The following is an 18,204-nucleotide window of genomic DNA, read 5'->3' as shown; positions in this document are numbered from 1 at the left end:
ATACGCAACCACAAGTTTCCAAACAACCGTATTACCTCTCAAACTACCATCCTTCCACTACAAGAGCTTTTCCGCGTACTCAAGTCTTTCCTCAATATGAACAAAACCTAAACATCCAAAAGTATACCCTCACCAACTCAAGCCCCATGCAAATCCAAGATGTACAACATTAACCCAACAAAAAGCCTAACTACCAACACGTCTACGCCACGAAAACCTATCAAACTCACTATCCTAATACTTCAAAGACACCGACAACACACCCACGAATGCCTTGAACATATGTAAACCAAAGCTTACCCAACTATGACTTAAAATCCTTCGACCCATACTATGTCAAGTCACAAACGATATCGCCACATCGTTCCCATCCAACCATAGAGTTTGATATCAAAATAGTAACCCAAACACTCCTTACCAAATACATGTATAAACCGAATCTCAACCCAAACTAGTCAAGATCAAATCATCCAACTTATCAACTTAACCCGAGCTCAAATAAGCAAAAACCTCACCTAATAGCCCAACCATTACTCATACAAATCATCCAAACCTAAACTACCCAAGCCGACCTAAACACTCTCACTTACTACTAGATTTCCAATATATATATATATATATATATATATATATATATATATATATATAAATATATATATATTATTGTCATGACAACAAATTTTATAATGAGTATTTGTATTCAAAGGTTATTAAACGATTATATGTGTGATTTCAAGATTTTAAATATTGTCACTTAAGGTGATAAATCTCATATAGACTTTATAAATTCGAGGTTTCATTTCGAATGTTGAACGCGGGATTTATTTAGTAACAAATTTCAACTTTCACCATATTGCATAAACTTAATGACCATGGCTTTGCAAATCTTTTGGGACGCGTTTATAAATATTTTATATTGTTACACAAATTTTTGTTCAATAACAATTTACGCAAACTATTACTTCTTATTATCGCAAGCATTATTACAAAAATATTTTTCATCACAACCGCTTTATGTATACAAATTCCTTTAACAATTTGGGTTACAAGATTTACATTCGATAATGATTTAAATATTTCCCTAGCTATGTGTTACCGCGATGCTTTGTTATTATGTACATTTCTTAAAAACAAAAACGGCCTTTATGTAATTGGGTCCCAATAGTGTAATCGAGTCCCATGTTGTAAGCGAGTTCAATGATGTAACCGAGTATAGTATTGTAATCGAATATATGTTCCATGTAATCGAACAACCTTGTAAGCGACCATGTACTTGTAAGCGAGTTTAATTAGTGTATTCAAATTCAGGTTGTAATCGAACCTGACATGTGATCGAGTTATATTTTGTATGCGAATTATATATGTAATTGAGTTTCATATGTAAGCGACTAGCTCTATTGTATGCGAACAAGCCCAATGTAAGCGACTTGGACATTGTATGAGAGTAAGGGCTTTGTAATCAAGCTTATCCGATGTAATCGAACATAAGGCATGTATTCTAATTCGCCCAATCTAATCGAACTTAAGCCATGAATTCGAATTGGCTTATGTAAACGAGTTCTTTATTGTAATCGAACAGATTGTTGTAAGCGAACGAGCTGAACAATTTGGTCACGAGTTGGTCCTTTACTATCATTATCTATACTCGTTTTAACCCTAACACCTTATTATGGCTCAGTATTGTCCCATAAATATTTCCCTAACCGTTTTCGGCCAAATCTCGACCCGAGTGACCATAAAGCTTGGATCTTTATGGCTAAAGATGTTTAAGACTAGATATTGGGTTTCTTAAACGAGCGGTTCATGACCATAAGTTCGTTAAGTCCATTTTAACATCAAGTTTGCTACTTTATGGTTCGTTTATACCCGATCTACTCTACATTTAAGTTTCATGGCTAACCGTTCATAAAACCATAAACTTTAAAGATCAAGAACATACCTTTACGTGTTCGTTACATCTCGGTTAGCTTGGTTATGAACTTTAATCTTGTATTTAGCTTGTACGCTCAAGATCTATCAAGAATCCAAGTTCGATTTGCTCTTGGACCTCTCTCTCTCTCTCTCTCTCTCTCTCTCTCGGTCGTGACCGCGTATGGTGTGTGTGTGTGTTTAGAGTGTGTAGAATACTTGGTGGATAAGAAATGAGGGTTTTAGGGTTTTAGGGGGTTTAAGGGAGTATTTATACTCTCCTAAGCCCATGGACCTAAGGCCCATCACCCTTTAATCCACCTTTTATTATTCCAAGTCCATACTCATTTCTTTATATATTTAATACTAATTAAATATTAACACATGTTTCACAAACATAACTTTCCTTTATTTAATATTATAAATTTCGGGATGTAACAATTAATATAGTCAAATCAATTAATATTTTATAATTGTTGGAAAATATTAATATAGTCAGGTCAATTAATTTCATAACTGATTTGGAAAACATTAATATAGTCAAATCAATTAATTCCATAACTATTTTGAAAATCATAAATAGAAAATATAAAATTGAGTGAAATCAGTCACTAACCTTTATAAATAGACAATTACTTCCATAATTGTTGGAAAACATTTATAAATAGACAATATAAATAGAAATGAGAATAATTATTAAAATTATAAAAATGTTCAAATTTACCAAAATTTGAGTGAAATTATTATTAATAAAAATAGTCAAGTTGAGTCAAATGGTTAATTTGTTCATATTTGGTTTTTGAAAATATAGTCAACGTTCAACTGTATAACATATTTTTGTAAACTTCATATAAATGTTGAGAATTCGAATTTGAAAATCGTTTAGATATATATAAGTTTACATAGATCAATATATAAATCGATGAGAACATTGAGAACAAATGTATTGGTTATATAGTATAAATTATTTAAAACCTTACCGGAATAATTGTAATTGATATAAAACCTTACCGAAATAATATGATAAGAATATCAAATAGAGTATGAAATATAATTACCGGAATAACATTAGGCATAATATGATAGAGTATCAAATAAAATCTTACCGGGGAACCGTAGTAACTTTAACATATAAATTTAATCTTTGATTTTGACATACAACCTAAAGAGATTATAACAAAATCATATAACAATACAAAATAAATGTAAAACCCTACCGGAAAAACGTAATAACTTCACCGTATCAATTCAATCTTGGATTTTGATATAGAACCTAAAGATATTATAACAAAATAGATATAAAACCTTACCAGAAAACCATAATAACTTCAACATATCAATTCAATCTTGGATTTTGATTTACAACCTAGGGAGATTATAAAAAAATCATATAACAATTAAAATAAATATAAAACATTACCAGAAAACCTTACCAGAAAAACATATAACAAAATCAGCCATTACCGGAATATAAGAGACGATGGAGGAATAAGCCGAAAGAGAGAGGGAGAGAGAGAGAGCAACATATTAAAATGATTAGGTTGAGAAATCTTAAGGTTTAAATAAGGTGTGTGTGTGTGATGATGATTTGTCAATAATAGGAAAAGAATATATGAATTGGCAATGAGGTGACATTGATGTGGACCCCCTAGAATGATTTCATGTGAAAATTAAGGTTTGCTTTAATAGTTATTCATGGGTTCAATGTTCCATCTAAAGAGGATAAGTCAATATTTACGTCATGTTCCTGAGTTTTTTTAAATGAGGAAAGGAAAACTAAGGATAGTTAAAAAATGGGTCTTCTTGAGTTTTTTTTAGGATGGAAAGGAAAGGAGTAGGAGGAGTTAGGAGGGATTAAATTAATGTATTTTTCCAATAAGTTATCCTCCCAAAAATGGGATGATTACTAAGGATAACATAATTATCCTTTCCTTTCCTTTAATTTTCTTCCAACTCAAGAACACACCTAAATAAAAAAATATCATTCCCTTCCCTTCCCTTTCCTTTCTTATCCTTCCCTCTCCTTTCCTTTTCTTTCCTTTGTTAAAAAACTCAAGAACAAGGCGTTAAAGTGGTATAAAGAAAACATGGTTAAGGCTAATAATAACAATTATTAATCAGTTTCATAAGATATTCTAAACTTTTTACAGTGAACCAACAATTTTGTTCATCCCAGTTTAAATTTAAATGAATGCAATAATTATTATAATTATTTATACAGTTAACTTTCTTTAATTATCTATAAATCGTAACCGACTTATGTTTTAACTTTACTTGGATTTTCATTTAGTGATATAAATCACTTACTGTAACATCCTACTTTTGGTTATAATAATAAAATAAATTTCGTCTATTTTACACTTAAGCTTTCTCTCTAGTTCTCTCCCTATCTAAACCGAAACCAAGAAGGAAACCGAGCACCGACCCGAGGTAATGATAGTATGATGTTGTTTTAGCTTAAACCCGTTAGATATGGTCACGAAACGACGAGCCGACACAGTTAAACCATTTAAATCACGAGATCCGGATGGAATCGGGTATAAACCGAACCTAGGATGAGCTTAGGGATCACCCTAGCTCAGATATGGATCGAACGGGACGAAAAACAGTGAATAACGGGGTAAACAGCGTTTATCTGGCCACCGCCCGGTTTTTCGGCATGGCGGCGCCGGAAAGACGGCGCCGGAAAGGCGGCTGGGGTATTTAAGGATGTCAGGGAATGTTCCTGACATTCTCTGACAAAACCTAACCCTAATTCGCTAAGGTTAATAACGAATGAGCTTCAATTCGTTATGTGGTTCATTACGGAAGAACCCTGGTTCGTTAGACTAGTTCTCTAAGGAAGAATAACGAACCAGTTGAGCGATTCGTTATGATTTCCAGTTCGCTATGAAAGACCACTTCGCTATAAAGTTCAATTCGTTAAGAATATCCATTAGTGGTGATTCGTTGTGGTATAACGAATCAGAACTCCATTCGTTATAGAATTCTAATTCGTCAAAAGACTGAATAACGAATCTGATAACTAAATAACGAACTAAAGCTTAATAAAATGACAGAATGGTCCTTGGACTTAGAAAAGAATGAATTAATTACAAATAAGCCCTTGAACTTTTTGAGTTAACGAATTACGACAGGTCGACCCCATCCAGAGGCTCTGCCCCTTGGACCCTGCTAGGGGCTGCCGCCCCTAGACCCCGCTGCCAGGGGCGCTGCCCCCGAACCCCTGTTCTTTGTGGGTTATAACGAGACTAGAAACGCAAGATGAGTAGTGATAGTTAATTGATGCATGTAATTATTATACAGTTAGCCGCGCCCAACTGAAGAAAGGAATAACAATTAACGGTGAACGTAACCGACTTTGGGTGAGTTTCTAGCCCCATTCCTTGTTATGTTTTCGGGGCTGTGTGCATACTCGATGTGATTAGTTAATACACTCATCCTAAGTAATAAGTGTATGCCATATATGTATTATGTGCAATGTATGAATGATTTCTTGTTGGTACATGAATGATCTTCGGAATTGCATGTACTGTCAGGAAATGGTTTGATGTTATATGTATGTTGTAAGATGAAGAATGAATGATGTGTGTACGTACGAAACTTTACGACTATGTATATAGAAAGTATGTTATGGAGGTATGGAAGAAAGGGTACCAGACCCTAATAATATCCGATGATGGAGGGTACCGGACCCTAATAATATCCGAGGATGGAGGGTACCGGACCCTAACAATATCCGAGGATGAAGGGTGACCGGACCCTAATAATATCCGAGGTATGTAGGGCGAATGCTCTTTATAACGTAAGGCTAGTTATGAATGTATATGAAAGAATGATGGGCAGGTTAAGTTTGTAATGCGTACCTACGGGCACGTGTATGTGTATGTAAACTAAGCTATGTGATTAACTAGAACTCACTCAGCGTAGCTGACTTTAGTATAGACGCAGGTTAACAGGTTGAGACAGTTGGTTTGAGCGGGACACATGGCAAGATCGCAGAGGCTGGCATTTGAAGATTTTTCATGATGTTTTGATATTATCATTTATGTTATGTTTTAAAGACAAGTTAAGAATGTTTGTAATGAATGGTTGACTATTATTATTATTATTCCGTGAAAGTTTTAATTAACTCTGATTTAGAACTATGTTTATGAGTAAATCCAACACCAAAGTAGGGTTACCGGTAACGGGGCTTTACAAATTGGTATCAGAGCAAAGTTCGAGAGATTTAAGCATCCTATATGCTTAGACTCGAACAGAGAATGGGATTAAAGTAAGAAAAGAAAGAAGATGCCAGTTCGAGATAGCCATGTGTCACTCAAGCAAGCTCAGTAACGGTAAAGTGTATGGTTAAATATGTATGTTAATGTTAGCTTAATTGCTAAAGAAAGGATATGTGAATGTTAGGGATAGGAATAATTCATTGTTTGATTGGTTAACTGTTTAGAGTAGAACCAGCACTGAAAGACTCATAAGGGGAAGTGTATAGGAGACGGAAAGTAACGTGATCAGCTAATCACAGCTGGCCACTGTTATTACCTGTTAGCCTTACTATCCTTGTACTAAATAGTTCCTTGAGTGATGACGTTAGTGTTTTCTCTTTCAGAATACGATGGCTGGATCTAGGGCAGTTGTTGGAGCAGGAGGCCGCACTGGACGTTGTGGCAGGCCTCGTCGTGCCCAACAACCTTCGGTAGAAACAGCTACCAACACCGGAGCTGAAGGAAGTGCAACTGGAAGAAACCCTGAAAACAATGAAGGGGTTCAACTCGATCCCTTAATCCAAGCAGCTATTGTACAAGCTGTAGCCACTGCAGTGAAGAACATGATCCCAGAGGGATCTGCTGGAGGCCGTGAAAGAACTGCTGAAGGAGCGGGATGAGGTGGTAGAAAAGATGATGAAGGTGAGAGGGAGGCTTCGAGTGTGGTAAGGTATGTGAAGGTTGATGATAGAAAGAGGGGCCGAGGTGGGTGCAACTATAAGTCCTTCAAGGGTTGTGACCCGCCGAAGCTGACTGGTTTGGGAGACGCAATCGCTACTCTTCAATGGATAACCGCCATGGATAAAATTATCCGAATCAGCGAGTGCCGTCCCGACCAAGCTGTGGGTTATGCCACCCAATCGTTTGAGGAGGAGGCAATGTATTGGTGGGAAAGTGTGAAGCAGAGGAAGACCCGGGATGAGATTAAGGCCCTGAGGTGGGAGGATCTGAAAGAGCTGGTGATGAAGAGGTTTTGTGCTGATGCGGAGGTTGAAAGAGTTGAAATTAAGTTTTTGAGTCTGAAGTCGGGAAAGATGACACACCGCGAATACACCACTGAATTCAACCGCCTGTCTAGGCTGGTGCCAGACATGGTGAACACTGAAGCCAAGCGGGTTAAGTGTTATATCAGGGGACTGCCACAACATGCTCGCGTCTTGGTCAAGGCTAGTAGACCGGCTACTTTCGATTCTGCTGTGATACTCGCAGAAACAGTTTACGATGACTATGCGGCGGACGATGTGGTGGTGGAAGAGAAGAACGATAAGAAATGGGTCGCTCCTATCAAGCGACCAGGTACTCAGTTATGGAACTCTAAAGATAAGAAGCAGAAGGTGTGGGAGAGAAAGACATTCAAGACATGTGGAGAGGTGCACGGTGGCGAGTGCAAGTGGGGTACTGGTTCGGATGTGTGTCACAAATGTGGGAAGGCTCATGGTGGAGAGTGTAGGCTTGGGACGAATGCCTGCTATAAGTGTGGAAAGGTGGGGCACTATGCTAATGAATGTGATGCAAAACCCGCATGCTACAAGTGTGGTAAGACGGGTCATATGGCAAGGGAGTGTACTGATGGTGGAGCTGGAGGTAGTGGAAAGAAAGATGCCAATCAAACTAGGCCAAGGACTAGAGCCTACATGTTGACCCAGGAACAGGCCAAACAGATTCCGGATGTTGTGACTGGTACGTTTTTAGTAAACGGTATTTTTGCTTCAGTATTATTTGATTTGGGTGCGAATATAAGTTTCGTAGCTACACTGTTTAGTAAATTATCTAAAATGAAATGTTGCCGAGTGCCTTAAACTTTTATAGTAGAAACCGCTAGTGACGCTTCAGTTAAAATAATGAGAATGGTTAAAAACTGTAAGATAGAGTTAGAAGGACATGAGTTCCCTGTTACCTTGTATGTTATGACCTTAGGAGGGTTCGATGTAGTTTTCGGAATGGATTGGTTGTCTGAGTATGAAGCTCAGATAGTATGCAAGAGTAGGATGATAAGGTTAAAATCCTTGGATGGTAGTACGGTGACGGTTTATGGTGATAAGGAAAGTTCTGGGCTTAATGTCATTTCGATGATAAAAGCCAAGGGTTTGTTAAGGCGAGGGTGCGGTGCCTACCTGGCGTATGTAGTCAACACTACAAACCGAGACGAAAGAAAAGAAAGATGTTCCTATCGTGCGCGACTACCCAGAAGTATTCCCTGAGGATCTTTCGGGGTTGCCACCGGAGCGAGAAATAGAATTTCAGATAGATTTAGTACCAGGAGCCCAACCCGTCGCGAAAGCGCCTTACCGTCTAGCACCGTCCGAGATGAAAGAATTGATGTCCCAACTGAAGGAACTCCTCGACAAGGGTTTTATTATACCAAGTGTTTCCCTGTGGGGCGCACCAGTGTTATTCGTGAAGAATAAGGATGGAAGTATGAGAATGTGCATAGACTATCGCGAATTGAATAAGCTTACGGTAAAGAATAGATATCCTTTGCCAAGGATTGATGATCTGTTTGACCAACTGGAAGGTTCAAGTTGGTTCTCACGAATAGATCTCAGGTCAGGCTATCATCAGCTGAAAGTGAAAGAGGCAGACATCCCTAAAACAGCGTTTAGGACGCATTATGGACACTACGAGTTCCTCGTTATGTCATTCGGTCTAACGAATTCTCCCGCAGCATTTATAGACATGATGAATATGGTGTGTCGACCAATGTTGGATAAGTCGGTAATCGTCTTTATCGACGATATATTGATTTATTCCAAGAGCGAGTCCGATCATGCTGAGCATCTGAGAGAAGTATTGGAGACTCTGAAGGTAGAGAAGTTGTATGCTAAGTTTTCGAAATGCGCGTTCTGGTTGCGAGAAGTGCAATTTCTAGGTCACGTGATTAATCCTGAAGGGATTACCATGGACCCAGCTAAGATTGAGGTAATAACGAATTGGAAGACTCCACAGAATCTGACTGATATACGAAGCTTCCTAGGGTTAGCTGGCTACTATAGGAGATTCATCGAAGGTTTCTCCAAGATAGCCGCACCGTTGACCGGTATGACCCGAAAGTCGATAGTATTCAGTTGGGGTAAGTTTCAAGAAGAAGCTTTTCAGGAGTTAAAGAAGAGACTCAAGCAAGCTCCAATCCTTGCGTTACCCGATGGTGACGAGGATTTGGTTGTTTGTACTGATGCTTCGCATCGTGGGTTAGGTTGCGTGTTGATGCAATGAGGAAAGGTGATAGCTTACGCGTCTAGACAGTTGAAAGTCCATGAGAGTACTTATCCGACACATGATTTAGAGCTAGCAGCATTAGTGCATGCCTTAAAGATATGGAGACATTATCTGTATGGTACTAAGTGTACCATTTACACAGATCATAAGAGTTTAAAGTACTTCTTCGAGCAGAAGGAATTGAACATGAGGCAGAGAAGGTGGTTGGAGTTGATTAAGGATTACGACTGTGACATTAAGTACTATCCTGGTAAAGCTAATGTGGTCGCCGAAGCGCTAAGTCGTAAGAACGAAGAAGTTATTGCGACAATGAAGTCATACCAGTTGATAATGAATTCAAGTCTGTTTGATGAAATCATCAAAGCACAATCAGAAGTGTTGGTAGATGAAGGGCTAGTGAAGAAAGAAGATTTTCGGTCAGAAAGACGAGTTGATGGAAAATACTCATGATGTTAAGACTAGGTTTGACCGTATGTGGATACCACGCCATGGAGATCTCAGAGGTCGAATCTTAGATGAAGCTCATAAGTCAAGATATTCGATTCATCCAGGAACTACGAAGATGTACCAAGATTTGAAAGAGATTACTAGTGGCCAGGCATGAAGAATGATGTAGTAGAGTATGTAAGTAAATTCCTAACTTGCTTGCAAGTCAATGTAGAACACCAGAAACCTTATGGAAAGATGCAGACTCTAGAGATACCAGAATGGAAATAGGAACACATCACCATGGATTTCATAACTAAGCTACCTCGTACAGCTAAGCATCATGATACCATCTGGGCGATAGTGGACCGTTTGACCAAAAGTGCTCACTTTCTGCCCATACGAGAGGCCATCTCGTCAGAAACGTTAGCAACTTTGTTTATAAAAGAGGTTGTGGCCAAGCATGTAGTGCCGTTATCGATTGTGTCTGATAGAGATACTCGATTCACTTCGAGGTTTTGGAAGAAGTTCCATGAAGCTATGGGAACGAGATTGAACATTAGTACGGCGTATCATCCTCAAACCGATGGACAGTCTGAAAGGACGATCCAAACCCTTGAGGATATGCTACGTGCTTGTGTTTTAGACGTTGGTGTTAGTTGGGATGATCATATGCATCTAGCAGAGTTCTCCTATAACAAAAGCTACCATTCAAGTATTGATATGCCACCGTTTGAGATGCTTTACGGTAGACGATGTAGGACCCTAGTGTGTTGGGGAGAGATTGGCCAGAAGGAGATGGGAAGCCTAGAAGTTGTGCAAGAAACCTCTTCGAAGTTCGATCAGATCAAGGCAAGAATGAAAGCTGCTCAAGACAGACAGAAGTCGTATGCTGATAAGTGACGACGACCGATTGAGTTTAACGTTGGGGACAATGTGATGCTCAAGGTCTCGCCTTGTAAAGGAATTATCCGTTTTAGAAAGAGAGGGAAGTTGAGCCCGAGGTACATTGGACAGTTTAAGATTATGGATCGTGTGGGTGAAGTGGCTTATAAGCTGGATTTGCCCAAAGAGTTAGAAGGAATTCATTCAACCTTCCATGTTTCTCACCTAAGGAAATGCCTAGCTGATGACACGTCTCATGTGCCATTAATGGACATTGAGATTGATGAACAGTTGAACTATATAGAAAAACCGATCGAGATAGTTGACCGCAAGGAGAAGCAGCTTCGTCACAAGGTTATACCTTTAGTGAAAGTGATATGGAAGCATCGCAAGGGTTCAGATGCTACTTGGGAAGTTGAGGATAAGATGCACAAGTTTTACCAGAATTTGTTTATGTAATAGTTAGGTTTCGGGGACGAAACCTCTTTAAGGAGGGAAGACTTGTAACATCCTACTTTTGGTTATAATAATAAAATAAATTTCGTCTATTTTATAGTGGGTCGTTATCGGTTTAGATAAATAGCATACGAGTTGGGTTAGTGTTAGGTAAATGGATATGGGTTATGGACTTGGGTTAGGAAAGAAAGATAGAAAGACCATGGGCTTAAGCCCATGATACATAAATATATAAAACCTTAATCACCATTTAAGTCCTCATTTACACATATTCCAAACACCACCAAAACACACACTTAATCTTTCTCTCTAGTTCTCTCCCTATCTAAACCGAAACCAAGAAGGAAACCGAGCACCGACCCGAGGTAATGATAGTATGATGTTGTTTTAGCTTAAACCCGTTAGATATGGTCACGAAACGATGAGCCGACACCGTTAAACCATTTAAATCACGAGATCCGGATGGAATCGGGTATAAACCGAACCTAGGATGAGCTTAGGGATCACCCTAGCTCAGATCTGGATCGAACGGGACGAAAAACGGTGAAAAACGGGGCAAACAGCGTTTTTCCGGCCACCGCCCGGTTTTCCGGCATGGCGACGCCGGAAAGACGGCGCCGGAAAGGCAGCTGGGGTATTTAAGGATGTCAGGGAATGTTCCTGACATTCTCTGACAAAACCTAACCCTAATTCGCTACGGATTAATAACGAATGAGCTTCAATTCGTTATGTGGTTTGTTACGGAAGAACCCTGGTTCGTTAGGCTAGTTCTCTAAGGAAGAATAACGAACCAGTTGAGCAATTCGTTATGATTTCCAGTTCGCTATGAAATACCACATCGCTATAAAGTTCTTCGTTAAGAAGGTCCATAAGTGGTGATTCGTTGTGGTATAACGAATCAGAACTCCATTCGTTATAGAATTCTAATTCGTCAAAAGACTGAATAACGAATCTGATAACTAGATAACGAACTAAAGCTTAATAAAATGACAGAATGGTCCTTGGACTTAGAAAAGAATGAATTAATTACAAATAAGCCCTTGAACTTTTTGAGTAAGCGAATTACGACAGGTTGACCCCAGCCAGGGGCTCTGCCCCTTGGACCATGCTAGGGGCTGCCGCCCCTAGACCCCGCTGCTAGGGGCGCTGCCCCCGGAACCCCGTTCGTTGTGGGTTATAATTAGACTAGAAACGCGAGATGAGTAGTGATAGTTAATTGATGCATGTAATTATAATACAGTTAGCTGCCCCCAACTGAAGAAAGGAATAACAATTAACGGTGAACGTAATCGACTTCAGTTGAGTTTCTAGCCCCATTCCTTGTTATGTTTTCGGGGCTGTGTGCATACTCGATGTGATTAGTTAATACACTCATCCTAAGTGATAAGTGTATGCCATATATGTATTATGTGCAATGTATGAATGATTTCTTGTCGGTACATGAACGATCTTCGGAATTGCATGTACTGTCAGTAAATGGTTTGATGTTATATGTATGTCGTAAGATAAAGAATGAATGATGTGTGTACGTACGAAACTTTACAATTATGTATATAGAAAGTATGCTATGGAGGTATGGAAGAAAGGGTACCGGACCCTAATAATATCCGAGGATGGAGGGTACCGGACCCTAATAATATCTGAGGATGGAGGGTACCGGACCCTAATAATATCCGAGGTACGTAGGGCGAATGCTCTTTATAACGTAAGGCTAGTTATGAATGTATATGAAAGAATGATGGACAGGTTAAGTATGTAATGCATACCTATGGGCACGTGTATGTGTATGTAAAGTAAGCTATGTGATTAACTAGAACTCACTCAGCGTAGCTGACTTTTAGTATACACGCAGGTTAACAGGTTGAGACAATTGGTTTGAGCGGGACACATGGCAAGATCGAAGAGGCTGACATTTGAAGATTTGTCATGATGTTTTGATATTTTCATTTATGTTATGTTTTAAAGACAAGTTAAGAATGTTTGTAATGAATGGTTGACTATTATTATTATTATTATTATTATTATTATTATTATTATTATTATTTATTATTATTATTATTATTATTATTATTATTATTATTATTCCGTGAAAGTTTTAATTAACTCCGATTTAGAACTATGTTTATGAGTAAATCCAACACCAAAGTAGGGTTACCGGTAACGGGGCCTTACACTTACTCAATAATAATCATCCAATATTACGAATAATTTTCAGATTACAAAAATAATTAAATTTAACAAAATTAAATTGTTAAATTTGAAAAACATATTTTCTAATTATTAGCTTATTTAACCATTTATTAGGATATGTAAAGAATAATTTAAACTATTATTAACAACTAACATTCTATTATTACGTCATAAGTACAAGTTTAAATAGCCTCTCATAGAAATAAAATTATGTTTACAAAATTTGAAAAAGAGTTTCACTATCTAAATACTCGTATAAAAACATAAAATTTAAGGGTTTTCCAAAAATCGAAACGGGTAAGGTTTCGGGTTCAAAATTTTACGAATGTCACCATTTACAAAACCATACAATAAGAACATGAATTATCAATTATTAATTTTATCAATTATCTCATATAACTAACAAACGAGTTATGAAATATTCGGATTAAATGAGTCATGGGTTATAAGATATAATAAAGGGGTGCATTCAATAGGATGTCTTTTTTAATTTAATGTAGAATTATTTTAATAGTAATAAATTCAAAGATTGCAAGTTATTTATGAAAAATCCAATAATAGAAATTTTAGAAATTAATAGAGATTAATACAAATAAGTTGTCTAATATTTTATTTTGTTTTACAATTATTTTATTGTCAAGAAAAATACAAAGTGGTTGATATAAATGAAAAGATTAGGAAGAGACCAATTGAAAGAGGGCATGTTGACACAAACTCTGTTATTTTAATAATATAAGTAGATTCTATACTACAATAAATTATCTATAGTAAGATAATCAATATTATATTGTTGTTGGTCAAAGTCCAATCAAATCATCAATGTCAACACAATTTAAAACATTATTATACTTTCCAGTATTATCTTACTTTACATTTTTAAATTGATACACATTTAATATGACATTTTAGAAACCGAATTACCCATTCAAATTTTGATTCTCACCATTTATATTAAGTTTACAAAAATGTGTTATATAGTTATAATATTTGGAATTTGTTATGTATATACTTTCCAAATATATAATACATTTCTAAATATCTAAAGTTATTATGATTTTAATGTCACTTTCAACTAAATCTATTAATATATTTATTCCTAAATGTCAATATATATATATATATATAGGGGAGGGATATTTTGAGAACCATGTTGAGTTTTAAAAACTTAAGAACTCAATTCTAGGCCACACATTTAATTAAATGGATTGGAATATGTTGTTGAGATTAAATCTAGCAAAAAGTCAAAGTAGGAGAGAGAATAAATATGTAAGTGGTTACACTAACTTTTACGTCCGTTACACATGTGTAAAAGTCGACTCGGTGCGTAAAAAATTCTGTAATTTTTTACGTGTATGTAACTTACATATATTACGCATGTGTAAAAAAAATTCGAAAAAAAAATCGTTACACTGAGTTCTTTCGAGTTCTTAAAACTCGAAGGGGTTCTTAATTGAAATCTCCCCTATATATATATGTATAACTAAATATCTAAATCCTATTCTCACCATTACTTTCACCAATTGTTAAAAAACCGAATTTGAATAAATTAAGGATTTGACTCAATTTGACCATTTATATTAAATAGGGTTAAATAACATTTTCATATTAACAAAAAAAAAACCTAACTGAATATCAAAAACTGATTCTTATCATTTACATGAAATTTACAAAAATATGTTATACAATTTTACTTTCACCATTTGTTAAAACCGAATTTGAGTAAATTAACGACTTGACTCAATTTGACCATTTGTATTAAATAGGTTTAAATAAAATCTACATATGCAAACATAATTCTCATTCCTAATTTGACTAATTTTTTTCAACACTTTTTAATTTTTTTAATACTATCCATAATTATAAACCTATTTCATTTTTTTTTAATATTCATGCCTCAAATTAAAAAATATATTAGGTTCTTCTAAATATTTCAAGTTCTTATGAATTTCATGTCAATTTCAACTAAATCCCTTAGGTGAATAATAAAAATATTTATTTAAACCGATTTGAAATTCGAATTCTCAAAACAGGCTCGGGTCACATATCGAAATATGTTCGAGAAAATGTTGGTTCCGAGTAAAATGATTTTAGCTCAAACGCGCATTTAAGTTAACGAATATTTCCTTATTATAATTTTTAATTACCGTGTTTTAATTAAGGTAACCAATAAATTATTATAATTAATTAATTAAAATATTTACGTTTTTATAGAAATTCTTATAATGCGTGTTTTAGATATGTTAATCAAAAATTAACTATTAATAATGTGTTTTTGTTTCTATTTAACATTTCTATAATTTTCATGTTTTTATTAAGGTATTTAAAAATTAATTATTATTTAATGCATTTTCATTTTTTTATACAATCATAATAATTCGTATTTTAAACTTTTAATTAAGGTCACCAAAACTTGTTTAAAGTTATTGAACAAAAAGTATGATATCTAAGTTTGTGAGGTTAAGAGTGGATTTGTAGCTATAAGTGAAGCAAATAACATTTTGTCCTTTGAAATTTTGATGATTGTCTGCAGATTAAAGAATGAACAAAGTCACATGGTATCAAATATCAATGATCACAAAGTCAGGCACTTTAATTCTTATTCGATAAGTGGTTATTTTAAATGCTTTTTTTTTTAGTTTAACAATTTTTGACATTTTTTGCTTAATACTCATAACACATTTATACTTGATTAAATACGGAATTTGACCAATTAGCAACAAACTTTTAAATCTTTCCATACTCTTTAATCTCGACAAACTTTTTCATTTTTCTATATTTGACCATTTTTTTAATTATGCCTAAATATCAACATTAATGTTTAGAATAAACACACCATTTTATTATTTCAAAAATAATAAAACTTTTCATATTTTTTAGAATTTGATTTTAAATTTTTTATAATTATGTCGAAATTATATATTACAATACAATTGTACTAAACATATTTTTTGGAAATTTATTATTATTTTTAATTCATTAAAGTGAACCATAGCTTGGATTTAATAGATATAACTAAAAAGTCATTGAATGTCTCTTATAAAAAAGTTAAAATAAAAATTCTTTTATAATAATTTGTATATTTATTGATTATAGTGTTATATAATTATATGTTTTTGTTCATATACAAAGTTGTGTGTATGTTTTAACTTTATTCAAAATTTTATTAACAAATACTATAATTATGATTTGTCAAATTCTAACAGTATAATCTAATTGTAGTGGTATCACAAAATCAATAAACATTACTTGACCAATTCTCAATGACATCTAAAAGATTTTGATAATTTTCAATGTCACGAAAGTTTATATTTTTTTATTTGATCCATTTATAATTATGTTTAAATGTTAAGATGCATGCCTATAATAAACCACACATATTTCGATAACCATTTTATAATCATAGCTCATTGTCTCTTGAAACTAACAAAATTCAAATACGAGCCAGTCATGAGAAATATTTAACGAAGGACTAGCTCAAAGAAAGTGTATGGAATATGTATGTACCGAAACAAATATGACATGTTTAAGTTAAAAGTTAGACATTATAATTAAAAAGTGGATTTTTTTTCAAGATGGTAAGTTACTAACTATATATTTTTTCCAGTACGTTTAACATTTGTTAGAAGTAATTCGGATTTGCAGCAGCCAAATCCAAGAGATTTGCAATACAAAGTTTATCATTCATTTCAAAGTTTATATTGTTTGTATAAATTAAACAAATGTTATGGGTTATTAGTTTACTTGTAATTGGTATCATATTATCCGTTTATGTTATTAGATTAAATATATATTGGTATATTGTTAGTTTATACTAGCTAGAATATTATAAATTTGGATATATAACACGAGTTTGAAAAAATTAAGTATTTTCTTTTACAAGTTTTTATGTTGTTACTTTTATATTTTTAACCGTGTGTAACACGCAGAATTGAGTTTCTTATATATGTCTATATTTATATGCTAATTATTATATTTACACATTTTCTTTTTAGTTCTACATAATTCTTTAGATATTTATGTTAACATAAACTCATTATGACATACATTAACATTTTAGTTTAATACTTAATTATGTTTCATGGTTTGTTTTGCTTTTCAGGTTGTAAAGCAAAATGCTTTAGTTTTTTTGGACGGAAATTTTGAAGATCATGTTGGGATAATACAATTAATCTCTAATGTTTTCATGACTTTGCTAATATACTTAAATTTGTGTAACTATTAACTTTTTATGTAGATAATGTGACTATCTAATATTTTGGTTAGGCCATCCTAACGTTAATATATTATTGTCTATTTATGAAATTTTATGATTGTCTATATAGATTTTGCTATTTATCTATTTTCAACCCGTGTATCCTAGTTATATAATAGGGTAAACAAGTTTAAACATTAATCACTGTTGAAGCTAAACTATATATATGGCTATATGCATATATATTTGTCCGTGAAAGAAAGTTTTGTGAACAAAATCACTTATCTATAACTCTAATAACAGTAAACACTAAACACAAGTTGTTTCTTAGCACACTTGGTTCATCTTGGTTCCTTTCACCTAGTAGTTAATGAGTTTGATTCATGTTACTAGCAATTGGTATTGTTTTTTAAATTATCCGCATGTTCAACCGTGGCCAACAAAAATTTCTCAACTCTGTACCTCCCTATGAAGGAGTTCAATCTGTCCCACATCGCCAACCAGGCGTATTCTCAAGGCTTTTCGTCTACATGTAAAAATCGAAGGCAAAGAGAAAGATTGCAAGATGGCTCGCTAGTTAGCTTAACTCATTTGGGTCTTGAGTTTGGAGTTGAGAGTGGACACCTGGGCTTAAACAGAAAGAAATGCCACCTTCGTACATGTTCA

Source organism: Bidens hawaiensis, unplaced genomic scaffold (assembly GCF_021521415.1).
Source record: "Bidens hawaiensis isolate Kalapana, Puna unplaced genomic scaffold, B.hawaiensis_p1.1 tig00049148_1, whole genome shotgun sequence".
Lineage (NCBI taxonomy): Eukaryota > Viridiplantae > Streptophyta > Magnoliopsida > Asterales > Asteraceae > Bidens > Bidens hawaiensis.
This window is presented reverse-complemented; position numbering follows the sequence as displayed.